Genomic DNA, 14,582 nt, shown 5'->3' on the forward strand with positions numbered 1-14,582 from the left:
TTCACTCCAGTGTGACTCCTTCTGTGTGCACTGAGGCTATTTGATCGTGGAAAGGTTTTTCTACACTCGTACATTCATAACCCCTCTCTCCTGTGTGAATTCTTCTATGTGCACTGAGGTTACCTGATTTGTGAAGGTTTCCCCCCAGTCCTTACATTCAGAGGCTCTCTCTTCCGTGTGAATTCTTGTCTGTATAGTTAGGTGAGCAAGGTGAGGAAGGGTTTTCCCGTATTTCTAATGTTCGTAAGTTTTCTCATCTTTGTGCCTTCCTGGATGATTCCTGCGATCTGAGAAAAGGGGTGAGAATGTGTTCAAACACTTTCTCACATTTGTCACATTCATAGCCTGTGTGATCAACACACACAAGTTCTCAACAAGTTCATGTCTGAAGGATGCAACACCATATGATTTAGACTCCGGATGAAGGTCTGACCAGGGTGACTGTCTTCCAATATCTTCACAAAAGTGTTCTATTGTGTGACTTCTGAGAAAAAAATAAGTAAAAGGAAAATCAATATATTCTATCTGACTGAACACAAGGAAGGTGCATGGTTTCTCTGCAAAAGTTCCTCACATTTCGTATCTACCAGAAATACTGTTGGCTCCTCTGGTTTAAGAAATCATGGGGGGGGGAGGGGTTTGTGCGGGGAGAAGGGTGCAACAATGAATGAATGGAATCCCAAAATCTCTGTAGATGTTCATTGAAATGAAAAATAAACAACCTAAATTTAAAAAAAAAAATCATGAGACTTTCAGACAGCTATGGCCAACATTCATGCTGTCTGTTTTGCTTAAGATCTGCAGGCCAAAAAGAATGCTATTAAATGGAAAATATATCCTGCTCTCCTTTTCCTTTTTCAACTTCTTAACCGCCACAGAGGGTTCACAAAGCTGTCATTAGGTAAGAAGCATCACATAGTGTACTGTAAAACTTGAAATTGGAGGACGTTCTCTGGAGGAACTGTTTTCTTGCAATGGAATGACATTCACTTTGCATACTCTCCTGGTTTTTAGTCCGTTCTTCAACACTACACAATTTTGAGATTTCTAGTAACATTGACGGCCAAGGATGGATACTCTCTACCAGCTGAAGCAGTGTATATTCAGTGGATAACTCTTCTCTATGTTGAATATTTTCAATACCTGATAGAAGAACTGGAGTACATTTCATGATGAGAACCAGAAAGGAACAGGACTATTAAGAGAACAACTGTTTTGTAAGAAAAAAGATGAAATAATATTTTCATGTTTCAGCAACAGATTAAGAACTTTTCTCTAGGTCCTACTTGCAGGACAATGAACAAAGGTGATGAGATAATGAGTTTCTTCAGAGAAGCTGATGAGAAAGGTGACTGAGAGTATATACACTTAATGTAAAATATAGAAAACCAGTCTTCACGAGAGGAGTAATGAAGCACAAATACTGATGTGAAGGACTGTATTTGAATAAAAAACTTTATTTACCTAGTTCATGTAAATATAATTCCCTATGTTTAAGCGAGGCCCATGAAAAATTATTGTTTTCCTGGAGATTCCTGAATGAATATTATTCCCACTGTCCTCAGTCCCACCGTCTCCTCAGATGAGCCTGGGAAACAGGGTATAAATAAATGTGTAAAGCTAACAAACACGTGCGCATTTGAGAAGACAGACAGTCGGGTTCAAGTGGAATTCTCCAACTGTGAGTGCCATAAACCTTGTCACCATGGCTGTTTTATTCAACCATATATTTGAATTCCTCAGGACAAATACAAGAGCAATGTTGATGTGTCAAATCTTTCTTCAAGTAAAGGACTGTAAACTATCTACGTGAGTCCAGGTTCTTCAAGGTTTCATCATCACATCCATGTAGAGTTTCTTCTGCACTACCTCCAGTAAAGCCCATTCTCCCTGGGTCATGGTTATAATCACATGTGCAAGGAAAAATAGTGCCTAGAATACCCAAGAGAGTCTGGATCAGGCACCATATTGTAAATAGGACAGACTTACAAAGTCGCTCTTTAGTACATAATTAAAGGACTTTCTGACATACTTTAAATCAGATCTTCCCTCTATCATAAAAAATCCCACTTCATCTCCTGTAAAACATTGTTAAACACAACTAATAATGCATATTAGTACAGACCGGACAAAGCACAACACTTTAACACTGCAGAATGGCAGAGTTTACATTCAAACTGAAAATCTGTAAAATTCTATAGCAACAAAGGCCTATGAAGCTTATCTTTTCTTGAGCTCTGTGAGATGAAGAAACATAAAATCCACCTGATAAGACTCTTTCAGAGACGTATTAATTCAAAGTTGGAGGACCCTGTGGTTTACAACTGGCCAAGAGTACTGAATATAACAGGGATTGTCAGGGGAAAACATCAAAACACTAAACCTGTCTTTGGGATTTGTTCACCCAGGATGAGCTTTGTAAGTAAGGATGGTGAATGGTTGCCTTAAACACTTTGGGAATATCATCTCAGAGTCAGCCCTTGGGGAAAAAAACCTCCAAGTTTGGGAAAGTAGAGGCTTAAAAAAAAAAGGACGTAGAGGCTTAGCAGAGAGAAAGACATTCAACAAGATAAAATAAAATGCCATGTGAACAACCACACTGGACTTGAGCACGGTGGAGACTCTGACAGCAAAGTAGGATAGGGTGTGTTTTGGCCTGTCTCACCACTGGGTCACTGGGAGCACTGCACTTGTGATGCTTTAAAAGCAACTAGAGATGCAAATCAGAACAATAATAAGAGGTCATCAGACCACAGCAGCACTCTCAGTGCTCTCCAGGTTAGCAAAGAACAGACAACAGTGGAGAGCTTAGACCACACATTTCCTTGCCTAATTTGGAAAAAGAACAACCACCATTCCACGCACTTATCCTCTTACTAGCTATGTATTTACAATAGAAAGTATCCATCAATGACTACATGGCTAAAGAAATGATGGTAAATTCACACAAGTATTATGAATCTCTTCAAAAGGGATTAAAAATTACTGAAATCCTAAACAATTTTCAGAAATCTATGCAGAGTGGCAAGAGGCAGTCACACAAAAAATTATCATACAGAATTTAATAGAAAAAGTTAACAAAAGGTAACACTTGACTTAAACATGGTGGAGATTCTGAAGATGGAATAGGATGGGGCTCGTTTGGTATCTGTTTTTCATGGAGGCATGGTAAATTAGGGTCACCTCAATGAAACCTAAAAGAATTTGCAAAAGATAGAATTATAAACACAGAAAGCACATAGGTCTAAATCAATATAAGAAAGGTCTGTGAACGTGCAAGATCACCACAGCTTCCCAGGTGTCTAGGTGGAAGGACACATCCGGACCATATACCAGAAACGTGTGTGTGCTTGATAAACTCTGGCCGCCGAGGATTGGTACTGATGGGCCGGGAACCTGCAGACTGTCAGTGGTACAGCATCGAGGGACTTCAACTGTGTTAAGTTCTCCATCATGACCTCCAGGTGCAGTTTCTTTTGCTCTGAACTCAGCAAAGCCCATTCTTGCTGGTTAAAGGCCACAATGACATCCTCGAGGTACAAAGGCACCATATTTCTCTCCATTTTTTGCAGACGAGGTAGAACGTTGTCCTGAAGCCCAGTCACTTCGGGAAGAGAGGTTGGAGTGGACTGAGAAGACCAGGCTGGAGACACGTCGAGAAGAGCAGCTCTGACCCCCCGACTCTCCGGGTCCAGCGATCTCCACGGTCAGGGTCTGTCAAAAAGCGGCGGTGGGTCACCGTTAAAGGAAGTCCCGAGGCGCAGCGTCCTCGGAGCCTGGACAGTCCGAGACTGTCAGGCCACCCGCAACGGCCAAAACCCCTCCAGCCACCACATCTCTTCTTTTTTCATCAACCATTATTAAGATGATTTTGTCTGACTGCTCATAAATGCTGAACTTGTTGTGCTTCTTATCCGTGGACTCCTGGCTTATGGATTCTAGAGTTGAGTCATTGAGAGGTGATGTATTTGTCTGCCCATTTCATGGGTATAGTCAGTTATTTTGGTTGGACATATTTTAGTTATGAATTTTCACCCCCTCCCTCCCTTGTAGTCTCATCTTCCCTCTTTCTTCTCTGTCTTTCTCTTCTCTGCCCCTCTTCTCTTCTCCTTTTCTCCCATCCTCTCTCTTTACAAGAAACAGAGAAGGAGATTCCAAAGGAAGGTATAAGTGTGAAGCAAAATCATAGATCTCTATCTATTGGGAGCCAAGAGTTGTAGTACTCACTTTGATGATTTCATGTGCTTGAGAATCTTGACATCAGGTGGCACTATCAGGGAGACTGACATGCACTGTGGGCTCAGTTACTTAACTTCCTAATCATCTGAGAGATGGACAATAATGCAGAAGAAGAGTTGATGCCTTTAAAGTGTGGTGTTGGAGAAAAGTGCTAAATAGAGCATGGACTGCCAAAAGAGCAAACAGGTATTCTTGTAAAGGGTTTAGCCTTGGTGTTCTTTGGAGGTAAGGATGATAAGACTTCATCTCACATATGTTGGGCATGTTGCTAGCAGAAGTTCTTCCTTGGAGAGGGATATCATGCTTGGGAAAGTAGCAGGATGGCAAAGGAGAGGAAGACCCTCAGCTAGGGCATTGACACAATCAATGCGGCATTGGGCTTGAGTGTATCAGAGATTGTAAGGATGGTGCAGGAGAGGACAGGGTTCAGCTCTGTTGTCCACAGGGTTGCTAGGAGTTGTACTCAACTCAACGACACCTAAAAACATCAGAAACAACACCAAGAACCAATAAATTAATAAAGAAAACTGTTACCATTGAAACCATTCCAACTCATACATACTAACCACATGTGTGACCGTGTGAAACAGAACTCCACAGAATTTTCTTAACTTTCTGTGATCTTTACAAAAGAAGGTGGACAAGCTTTTCTTCTGAATGTGTTGAACACCAGCTCTGTAGTTAGTTGTTGTTGATGTTGTTAAGTGCCGTCAAGTCATAGACAACTCATAGCCACCCTATGAACGAAAGACCTGAATACTTGTGTAACTTTCATTGTTTCTTCAAGTTCATAGAGCTTCCAGAGGCAACCTATTTTGGAAGTGGAAGCCACTCCTGCTCCCAAGCCTGTTTTAATTGGGGAGCTCCACCAAACATTGTCCACCATGGGTAACCATTATCACATTTGACACATCAGTGTCACAGTGTTCAGCTTCACAGCAACCACGAGTTACCTCTGTACAGCAAATGGACAGACCAGTGTTATACCACGTAGAAGAATGTTTGACCAAAAACAATTAAAACCAGGCCTTAGGGCCACAGATTAAAATCACCCACTTTTGGCTTGGTAGCATAGCTTTCTATCCACTAGGCCAACAGAGCTCTCTCCTTGTTGTTAAGTGCCTTTGAGTCGTAGTCAAATACAAACTTTTTATACCACCCAGTGACTTGCATCGATAGAAACAGAGGTGAATATTGAGCGGAAGTTAATTTGGAGATATTATGAAAAGAGAGAAGGCTAAACTATCTCTTGACTTTGCCATCATTTAACAAAAGAAAGAATAAGAACATCTGCTCATAAAATGCTTACTGTAAGGAGCATTGGTGAGTCAGTGGTTAAGCTCTCAGTGGCTAAACAAAGGGTAGGATAGCAGTTTGAACTCACCAACTGATCCATGGGAAATCACAAGCTGCTCCATGGGGAAAAAAGGATGTAGCAATCTGACTCCATTAAAATTAGACCTTTGGGAAGAAACCTTATGGAAAAAGTCTATTCCGTAGGTTGCAAAGCTGGAATTGTTTTGAAGGCCATGGGTTTACTTCGTTAGACATGCTTACTATGAGCTTGGAAAAGAGCCCTATTGACAAAGTATTTAAGCTCCCAACTGTTAACTAAAGACTGTTGACTTAAACCAAACATCAGGATAAAGCTGTATGCAAAGATTTATTTGGTAATCTGCTCCCTTAAAGATGATAGCCTAGAAAAACCATAGGAAGCATTTTTATTCTATCACAAAGTTATCACTGTGTGAGTCCAAATGAATTTACAGCCTCCCAACAACATCATGCATCTAGAAGGTATGTTTTACAGGTAATGAATATTTAACCACACAGGATCATTACAAGGAATAAAAATAGTAATGTTATTTTCCCTATTTTACAGATGGAGAAAAAGAGGCTCAAAAAGGATGCAGAAACAGCAAGGTAGAAATAAGATTCAGATCCTGGTCTGTTTGAATTCAGAGTCCGAGCCTTCTTCCATATTCTTAATCTGACTCATGAGACTGAAGCATAAGAAAAGTGATAGTCCCTAATCCCAGCTCAGACTACATTGTACAATCTCTAGTGGAACTTGCTGTCACATGTCCTTGTTCTGGCTTTTGATTACGAGACTCTGGAGGTGCCAACTGGTAGGACATTGAGGTGCAGAGCAGCAGAGACAATCCAATTCTGCCCTGATTTATAAGGATCGTGCTTTTGGATGGACTACACCTGGGAGGCTGCCCCTCTTCTAGGCCCTCTTTCATTTGGATAAACAAACCCAGTGGAAATCACACGCAGACATTTCTTTGAGATGTGTGGCCTCTGTGAAGTTATCAGCCAAACAGTGTATTTGGTTTTCAAATCAAGGCATCTGTAAAAACCAATTTGTCAGACTAATAAATTCAATTCTGAGTCACAAAGCCCTGCAAGAGGATTGGCGGTTTGAATTCTTCTTTTTAAATGTTTCATCTCTGGCCCCAAAAGGAAAAGCCCTTTCCGCCCCCTCAAGGGTAAGATAGTCTCATTTTTTCTGATTCATATTCATCTTCCAAGATACAAGGTTTTTCATAGTTCTCTTTCTTTGGAAAGTGGGCGTCTTTTTATCTCATATTTAAACAATAACTACATATTCTCAGTACATGACTGTTTCTGGAACTCTATTTAATTTCACAAATAAGCTACCACGGCTTGCAGACTTATGCAATTTCCATTTTAATTATATCATCTTTACCTGAAGTTTAGATTTACATGAATATAGGCCAATACCTGGCTTATTCTGAGTTTTGAATATTGTTCCTTTGTGGAAGGGATACCTGTTTGATAAATTTATTTTATTTATTTATTCAAGTTCCATTATTGTTATTTGAAGGTGAAAACAGATCTCTTGAAAATCATCCCCTTCTTTACTGCTTTGAGATGGTTACAAAAATGGATGAGCCTAAATTGTACAGGAAGGAAACAACTAGAAATTTATCTGAAGGAAAGGCTGATAAAACCAATGAGATCTCAGAAGGGAGTTGAAAGACTGTGGCTTTTTTTCTTCCTCAAATTCTGATGAACTTTGGAATGAATCCAAATCACATGTGCTCAGAGATGAACACATATGGACAGATGAAAAGAACAACATTACGACCATATATAGACTTGGTCTACCGTATTTCTACCTTCATTTATCAATATATGCTGTAAATATGTAGCAGATAGGGAGAGAACTGTTTAAAAGGGATATGTGATTAGGTATTATTGTCATGACAGGAGTCCAGAATAAAGGCTGCATAGTGAAGTGGACTTGGGGGAAGGGATTGTCTAACAATGAAAGAATTTTTCTTTTACTTTTCAAAGAGAAGAGCGAATTGGGGGGGGGGGATAAGGTTGGGGAGGGAGAAAAGTGCAACAATGAATGAATGGAAACCCTGAGTCTCTGTAAAGTTTCATTAAAATTAATTTAAAAAATATCTAGCAGATAGCAAACAGGGTGCAAGGTTATATAAGCTTAATTATAACCAAATATCTTGAGGTAATGAGTTGATCATCCTGGGGCCCTGAGGCTCCATACTCTTGGAGCACATAAAAGTCAATGATCATGACAAAGTCCACAAAGACAATGTTCTATATTCTACTTGGATAAGTAGCATCTGAAGTCTTACAAATGTTTATAAGCAGACATCTCAGGTGTTACTCTTGGTCTCTCCCTGTCCAGAAGCAAGAGGAGAAAAGCAAAGGTGTATTAGAAACAATTAGGGTAAGATCACACGAACCTCAACTTCAATGACTCTGGTACTAGAACCAGATGAAGCTTGGCTACCACCATGGATAAATCTAAAAGGATCATAGTAGAAGATCCTAGATGGTGGAGTGATGAGGAAACGCGGGACAAATCTTAGAAACTGAAAAAAAAAAAAAAAAGACTGAGAAAAGGTAGGCTTAAAAATCTGCGAAGGTCTGCTCTTTGGAGACTGGTAAAGCCCTCAAGACTATTTCCCTTAGTCAGGCTTTGAATCTGGAATAAAACTTACTCCCGTGACTCAACGTTAAGCCAAACAGTAGACAGGTGGATAAACATGAGTACTCCAGGGAGGAACTAATTCCAAAAAATAATGTCAAGAGCTCAGGATTAGCCCAAGAATAAAGCCCTTAAAGCAGAGAGAGATAGAATAGAAAGATTAATGAAAATGAGAATTACAAGGAAGAAATGAGAAAAGTGCAATTACATTGTGGGTATTGTAAAAGAAAATGTATACGAATGGTTGAATGGAAAGCAAATTTGGTTTATAAACTCTCAAATAACATTTTTTTTTTAAAAAAGAATTACATATGCTTAGTTATCAACCTCTCCCTCACTCCCTTTCAAATAAAAATGTTGTCGTTACTTATCTATTAGCTTATTTCTTTTCCTCTTTAAGGATCAATTCACTGGAGATGTTTTAGTGGTTTTGAAAAGCTTTGACTATTTACCTTGCAGAGGCCTTATGTATAGGGGGTTAGATAATGAGATGTGTAGTCAGTTCAAATCCCTGATCTAACATTTACTCTCTGGGTGCTTTAAGATGAAGAATCCAACTTCTCTAAACCACATATCCTCATTTGTGCAGTAAGTAGACTGATACCTCCCAGGTGGTTATGAGGAATGAGAAAGATTGTGTTTGGAAAGTGCTCACCTAAGTGCCTGACACAGTTAGTCTCAAAGCAAAGCCCTTGGTACCTCCCCAAACACTCTGATTTTCTCTAAGAAAAGAAAATATTTACATATGCCTTTGATACACAGATGGACACAAAATGCTTATGGATTAAAACACTGAATGCATTAGTAGCTTTGGAAAGTATTTTATAAACTAAAATTTATATATGGCTAGTTAAAGAAAAGAATTAAGGAAAGAAAACCTGTAGGAGACTGTGGTAAAAATGAGGATAAGATATGAATACAAACAGGAAAAGATTTGGAGCTTTTTCCCTCAACAAATTAATGCTTTCATTTATGGGAAGGGAAATGTCTAAATATCAATAATCTTGAGAACTTATTAGATATTCAGTGCTTTATTGCACACTCCTCCATTAGATAGGAGGATTACAAAGCATAGTTATTGCTTTCAAAGAGTTTTAATTTAATTGAGGGACTGTTATGAAACATTATATATTAAAAGTGGTTCCAGTCTCCCAGGATTTGAAAAATTTGTTTGTTAATGAAGACTGAGCTATGGGGAATGATGACTGAGTGAGGGAATGTGAACCAGGCTGACTTCATCCAAAACACATTCTTGAGTGCCAGTTACATGAGAAATAACAGTGCTGGGTATTGAGCATACATAGTCTGAAAGGAGCTTGCACACTGACTCAAAAGCTGCCCCTCTCTGGTGATTCTAATTCGTTAGTGGATCCTTGTGATGTAAAGCCTTGAAATCTTGCTAGAGGAACAGCTCTGAGTTGGTTCCAACTCAACAGCAGTGAGTTGAGTTTGTCGAGGAGTTCCTCAGGGAGCTCTGGTGGCACAGTCTGAAGGAAGCTGCACTGCCAACCCAAAACTCTCTACAGGAGGACGGACACTCTCCTCCTGAGCCTTCAAAGCCTCGTAGAGGGTTAGCTGTGAGTCGGGATCTGACTTCACAGCAATGAGTTGAGTGAATGAGTTGTTCTTCAGAGTTTCAGTTCCCACTCGCACTCGTAATGAATTATGCTGCTACCCCTTAAGCTTGTGCAGCTCTGGTGGTTTGAATCTACCAGTAGTTCTGGGGAGAAAGGACACTCTCCTTTAAAGATTTACAGCTTCAGAATTCATCAAGGAAGGGTTGCTATGAATTGGACTGACTTGATAGCAGCAAATGAGAAATCTCTAGTAAAATATTAGCCTTATAAGGGTAATCTGATTAAAAAAAACCCGGATATGATAAAACAGAAATTAACTATTTTTACAGGAAGAGGTTGCAAGCTGCTTAAGATTTAAGAAAAGAACAGCAAACTTCTCTAAAGTGGTTGCTGACCCAGAGAAAACAATTTGTATGTTCCTCCTTAAGACAAGTACCAGGAAAGTAGGCCCTAGAAGAAAAGTGTGAATACAACTTGGTTACTACTATCCCAACAAACCTTGTGGTAGGCAAAGCTGGTCTGGTGGTTCAGGTGAATAGTTTAGAGAGAAGCCCAGGGCTAAGAAGCCAAGTCCTGTGTCTACAATTTGGAATCAGTGAAACTTGTTTTGTTTTATGGAGTGGTGTTCATTGAGGACTAGTCTGTAGAGAGTTGAATTGCTAACCCATAGGCCACACCTTTCTGCCAGTTTGAATCAGTTTGAATTCACCAGCAGTTCCTGCGAATTAAAATGAACACTCTCGTATGTGATGTATATCTTCTGAAATCCCACTGAAGGGTCTGCTATGAGTTAGTTACTACTTGATAGCAATGAGAGCGAATGAGTGCATAAAGCAGTTCTGACATCGGGGGTTGGGAGGAGAGTAGGATAAGAGTGGACAGACAATGATCATTGCATGGGAACAGATGAAGGAAAGAACTGTCTAAAAGGAATATATGATTAGGCATTATACATACAACAGCCCAGAATAAGAGGTATATCATTGCAAAGAGGACTAGGGAGCAGAGAGGAAACAGGTAATTATGCAACAATGAATGAATATATATATATATACTTTTATTATTATTATTAATTTTAATAAAAGTTTACAGAGACTTTGGATTTCCATTCACTCATTGTTGCATTTTTCTCCCTGCTCTTCCCTCCGCCCCCAGTTCACTCTTCTCTTTGAAAAGTAAAAGAAAAATTCTTTAATTGTTATACAATCCCTTCCCCCAAGTCCACTCCACTATGCAGCCTTCATTCTGGACCCCTGTCATGACATTAATACCTAACCACATATCCCTTTTAAACAGTTCTCTCCCTCATCTGTTTCAATGCAGTATACATTATTTATCCCCTCATTTCTTAAGTTCTACCCAACCCAGTGTCAATCCTGCTTTACAACAGTGGCACTATGTAGTATTTGTCCTTTTCTGACAGATATTTCACTGAGCATAATGTCCTCCAGAGTCACTAATTTTGTATAATATTTCATAAGTTACTTGTTTTTCAATTCAGCTTAGTATGAATGATTTTTTTTTAAAGTGAACTGGGAAAAGGGGAAGGGAAGGAGAAAGGGTAAAATGTGCAACAATGACTGAATGAAAATCTAACTTCTCTGCAAATGTTCGTTAAAGTCACTTAAATAAAATTTTATTAAAAACAGAAAAGAACAAAGATCACAAAGGAAAGAAAGAGAGTAAGTTGGTGATTCAGACATACACAAAGGACCAAATGTCTTTAAAGAAGAAGTGGTATGGATACACTCAGTGCTCAAGCTGAAAACATCTGTGACTCACCTATTTTAACACAGAGATTGTGCTGTGGGGAACTGTAGCTGAACAAGGGAATGTGAACACAGTCAATTCTTTCTCAGTGTCCAATGTGGTACATCATTGAAACTTCGAACATTTCTTGGGCCAACAAACCAGTATTAGTGAAATACCCAGTCTTCAAACAGAACACTGTGTGTTAAAGATCAATAAAGTTATCAAGGATTAACAAATCAGGCACCTGGGTTCTTCTCATTTGGTATTCAGAAGCAGAACGAGTTAAAATTAAAACTACAGTGGGACACAACTTCTCACCTTTCAGATCGGCAAAATTTCACAACTTGGAACACTTTGCTGGCAAGGCTATTGGCAAGCAAACACTCTTTTTCAATGTTTTTCAGAATGCAAAATGGTACAATCTGGATGAAGAGAAATTTAATAATATCTAATAAACTACGTATGCATTTACCCTTGGTCTAGCAAACTCCTAAAGTGATACATGCCTAGGAATTTAAGCTAATTCTACAACCAGCCCTATGCAGAACACATGTAAAGGTTACTGCAGAACTACTTATATGTCAATATATTGAACAATCACTCTAAATGGGAGCTTTGCTGGCTTAGTGGCAAGAAGCTGCACTGCAATCTCAAAGGCATGCAGTGCGAATCCACCAGCTTCCCTGAAGAAAAAAGATGAGCAATATCCCTCCTGTGCGATTAACTGCCTCAGAAAACTCACTTGCGTCAGCTGTGGGTTGGTTCCCACTAGACAGTACACAACAACAGCAACAACAACAATAACATAGTTTACTAAATAGACTAAAATACAAACATAAGATAGAGTACTACATACAGCTATAAAAAATAATGAATAAGATTGACATACACTGATATGTTGTAAGGAGTAGTGGCATCACTTCCATAATAGCTTGCCTCTGGAAACCCTATGAACCTTGGAGAGAGGATGAAAGGCACCCAAGCATCGAGGACTCTCCTTCATAGGGTCGCTATGAGTTGCCTGCAACTCGACGGCACTTAACAACAGCAACAACAACAACACTGATATGAAATAATTTTCAAGACTTTTTTGCTAAATATAGTAATAAGGTTAAAAAGTTATTTGTAGTATGCTAGCTTTTGCATAAGTAAAAACAGTACAAGAAATATGAATTTGTTTATTTTTCAGGAGAAACCCCGCAGCACAATCCAGAAACTATTAAAGTTAATTATTCATGAGTGGAAGGGTTTTCTCTGACTCTATATATATTTATATACTATTGCCATTTAAATTCTGTTAATAGTTTATATAGTCATAAACTAAAATAAACAAGGAACTGTATTACTTATCTCTAGCAGTTAGTTCCATATGTATTTTCTATTTCTTTACTCACTGTGTCCATGCTTTTCTTTAAATATATAAATATAGAGAGTTACAATAGCTATTTTAATGACCTTGTCTAGTATCTTTTGGGGAGCTCTGGTGCCTCATGGGTAGGGAGGTGGTTTGAATTCACCATCTGCTCCATAGGATAAGGTTAGGTAATCTTCTCCCATGTAATTCACAGCCTCTGAAAACCCAGAGGAGGGTCAGCAATGAGTCAGCTCAGACTTGATGACAATGAGAGTATCTCTTTAGTGGAATGGCCTGTGGACCCTACCTTAACAAGTGATCAAACAGCAGGAGCAGCAGCAGCAGCAGCAACAATACCAGCAATGCAACATGCTAACATTTCACAGTAAGAAGGCTACAACATCACGGCGCTGTTGCTATTGTTCTTGTTCTACATCACTGTAGCATTGCTATTGTTAGGAGCTGTCCAGTCGTCTCTGACTCATAGCAACCCTGTGTACAGCAGAATTGTCTGGGCTTGTACCATTCCTCGCAAAAGTGAGCATATTTGAACCTATTGTTGCAGCTACAGGATCATTTAATCTTCTTAATCTTCTTCTTAACCCCCCCTCCTTTTTTGTGATTTTTTAATTAATTTTAATGAAAGTTTACAGAGATTTCGGATTTCTTTTCATTCATTGTTGCACTGTTCTCCCTGTCCACCCCTTTAATCTTCTGTTTCACCTACACTCTATTATAAATTGGTGTCCTTCTCTAGGAAAGTCCATAGGGAGGATTCTGATTGTACTTCCCTAGGACATATTTGTTCATTCTTCTGGAAGTCCATGGTATATTCAATGTTCTGTGCCAATACTACGATTTAAATGTGTCACTTATTTTTCAATCTTCCTTTTTTTTAAAAAACAACACCTCACAAACTTTATTTTACTGTTACTTTCATAAAAAGTTAAAGAGTTCCTGCCTATACTTTCATTTGTCTGACTCCTGCATGTGCATGAGGAAATTACAAAGACCCTGGTTTATACCAACCATACTTTAGTCCTCACAGGAACATCTTTGCTTTTTACCACTTTCAGAAGACTTTTAACCACAGATTTGCTCAATACAATATATCACGATTTCTTGCCAACTTTAATCCTTTTGATTTTGGGGTTGCTTGTTAGTCTAATTGTAATATTGCTTATTGATTTAATTTTTAATTTTTTGTATTGTAATGTTGCTTATTGGTTTAATTTTTATTTTTTTTTTTGCATTGTAATATTGCTTATTGGTTGAATTTTTATTTTTTTGTATTAAATAATGAGATGTAAGCCACCCTAAAATTTATAGTTTAACTTCATCAGTTGTTGTTATGCGACATTGAGTCACTTGCGACTCATAGTGACCCTACGTACAAGAGCTCTAAACACCATTCTATTCTGTTCCAACCTAGCCATCTCAAACACACTCATTTCCACCACTCCAATCACAGAATTGATCCATCTCATCAAAGGTCTTCCTCTCCTTCGCCACCCCTCCACTCTGCCAAACATGATGTCCCTCTCCAAGGACCAGTCTCTCCTTGCAACATGCCCAAAGTATGTCAGAGGAAGCTTCAGAACCCTTGACTCCAAGGAGCATTCCGGCTTCACTCTCTCCAAGACAAACCTGTTTGTTCTCCTAGCAGTCCGTATAT

The sequence above is a fragment of the Elephantulus edwardii genome, unplaced genomic scaffold (genome assembly GCF_000299155.1).
Source record: "Elephantulus edwardii isolate Elephantulus edwardi_28Jun2011 unplaced genomic scaffold, EleEdw1.0 scaffold00038, whole genome shotgun sequence".
NCBI lineage: Eukaryota > Metazoa > Chordata > Mammalia > Macroscelidea > Macroscelididae > Elephantulus > Elephantulus edwardii.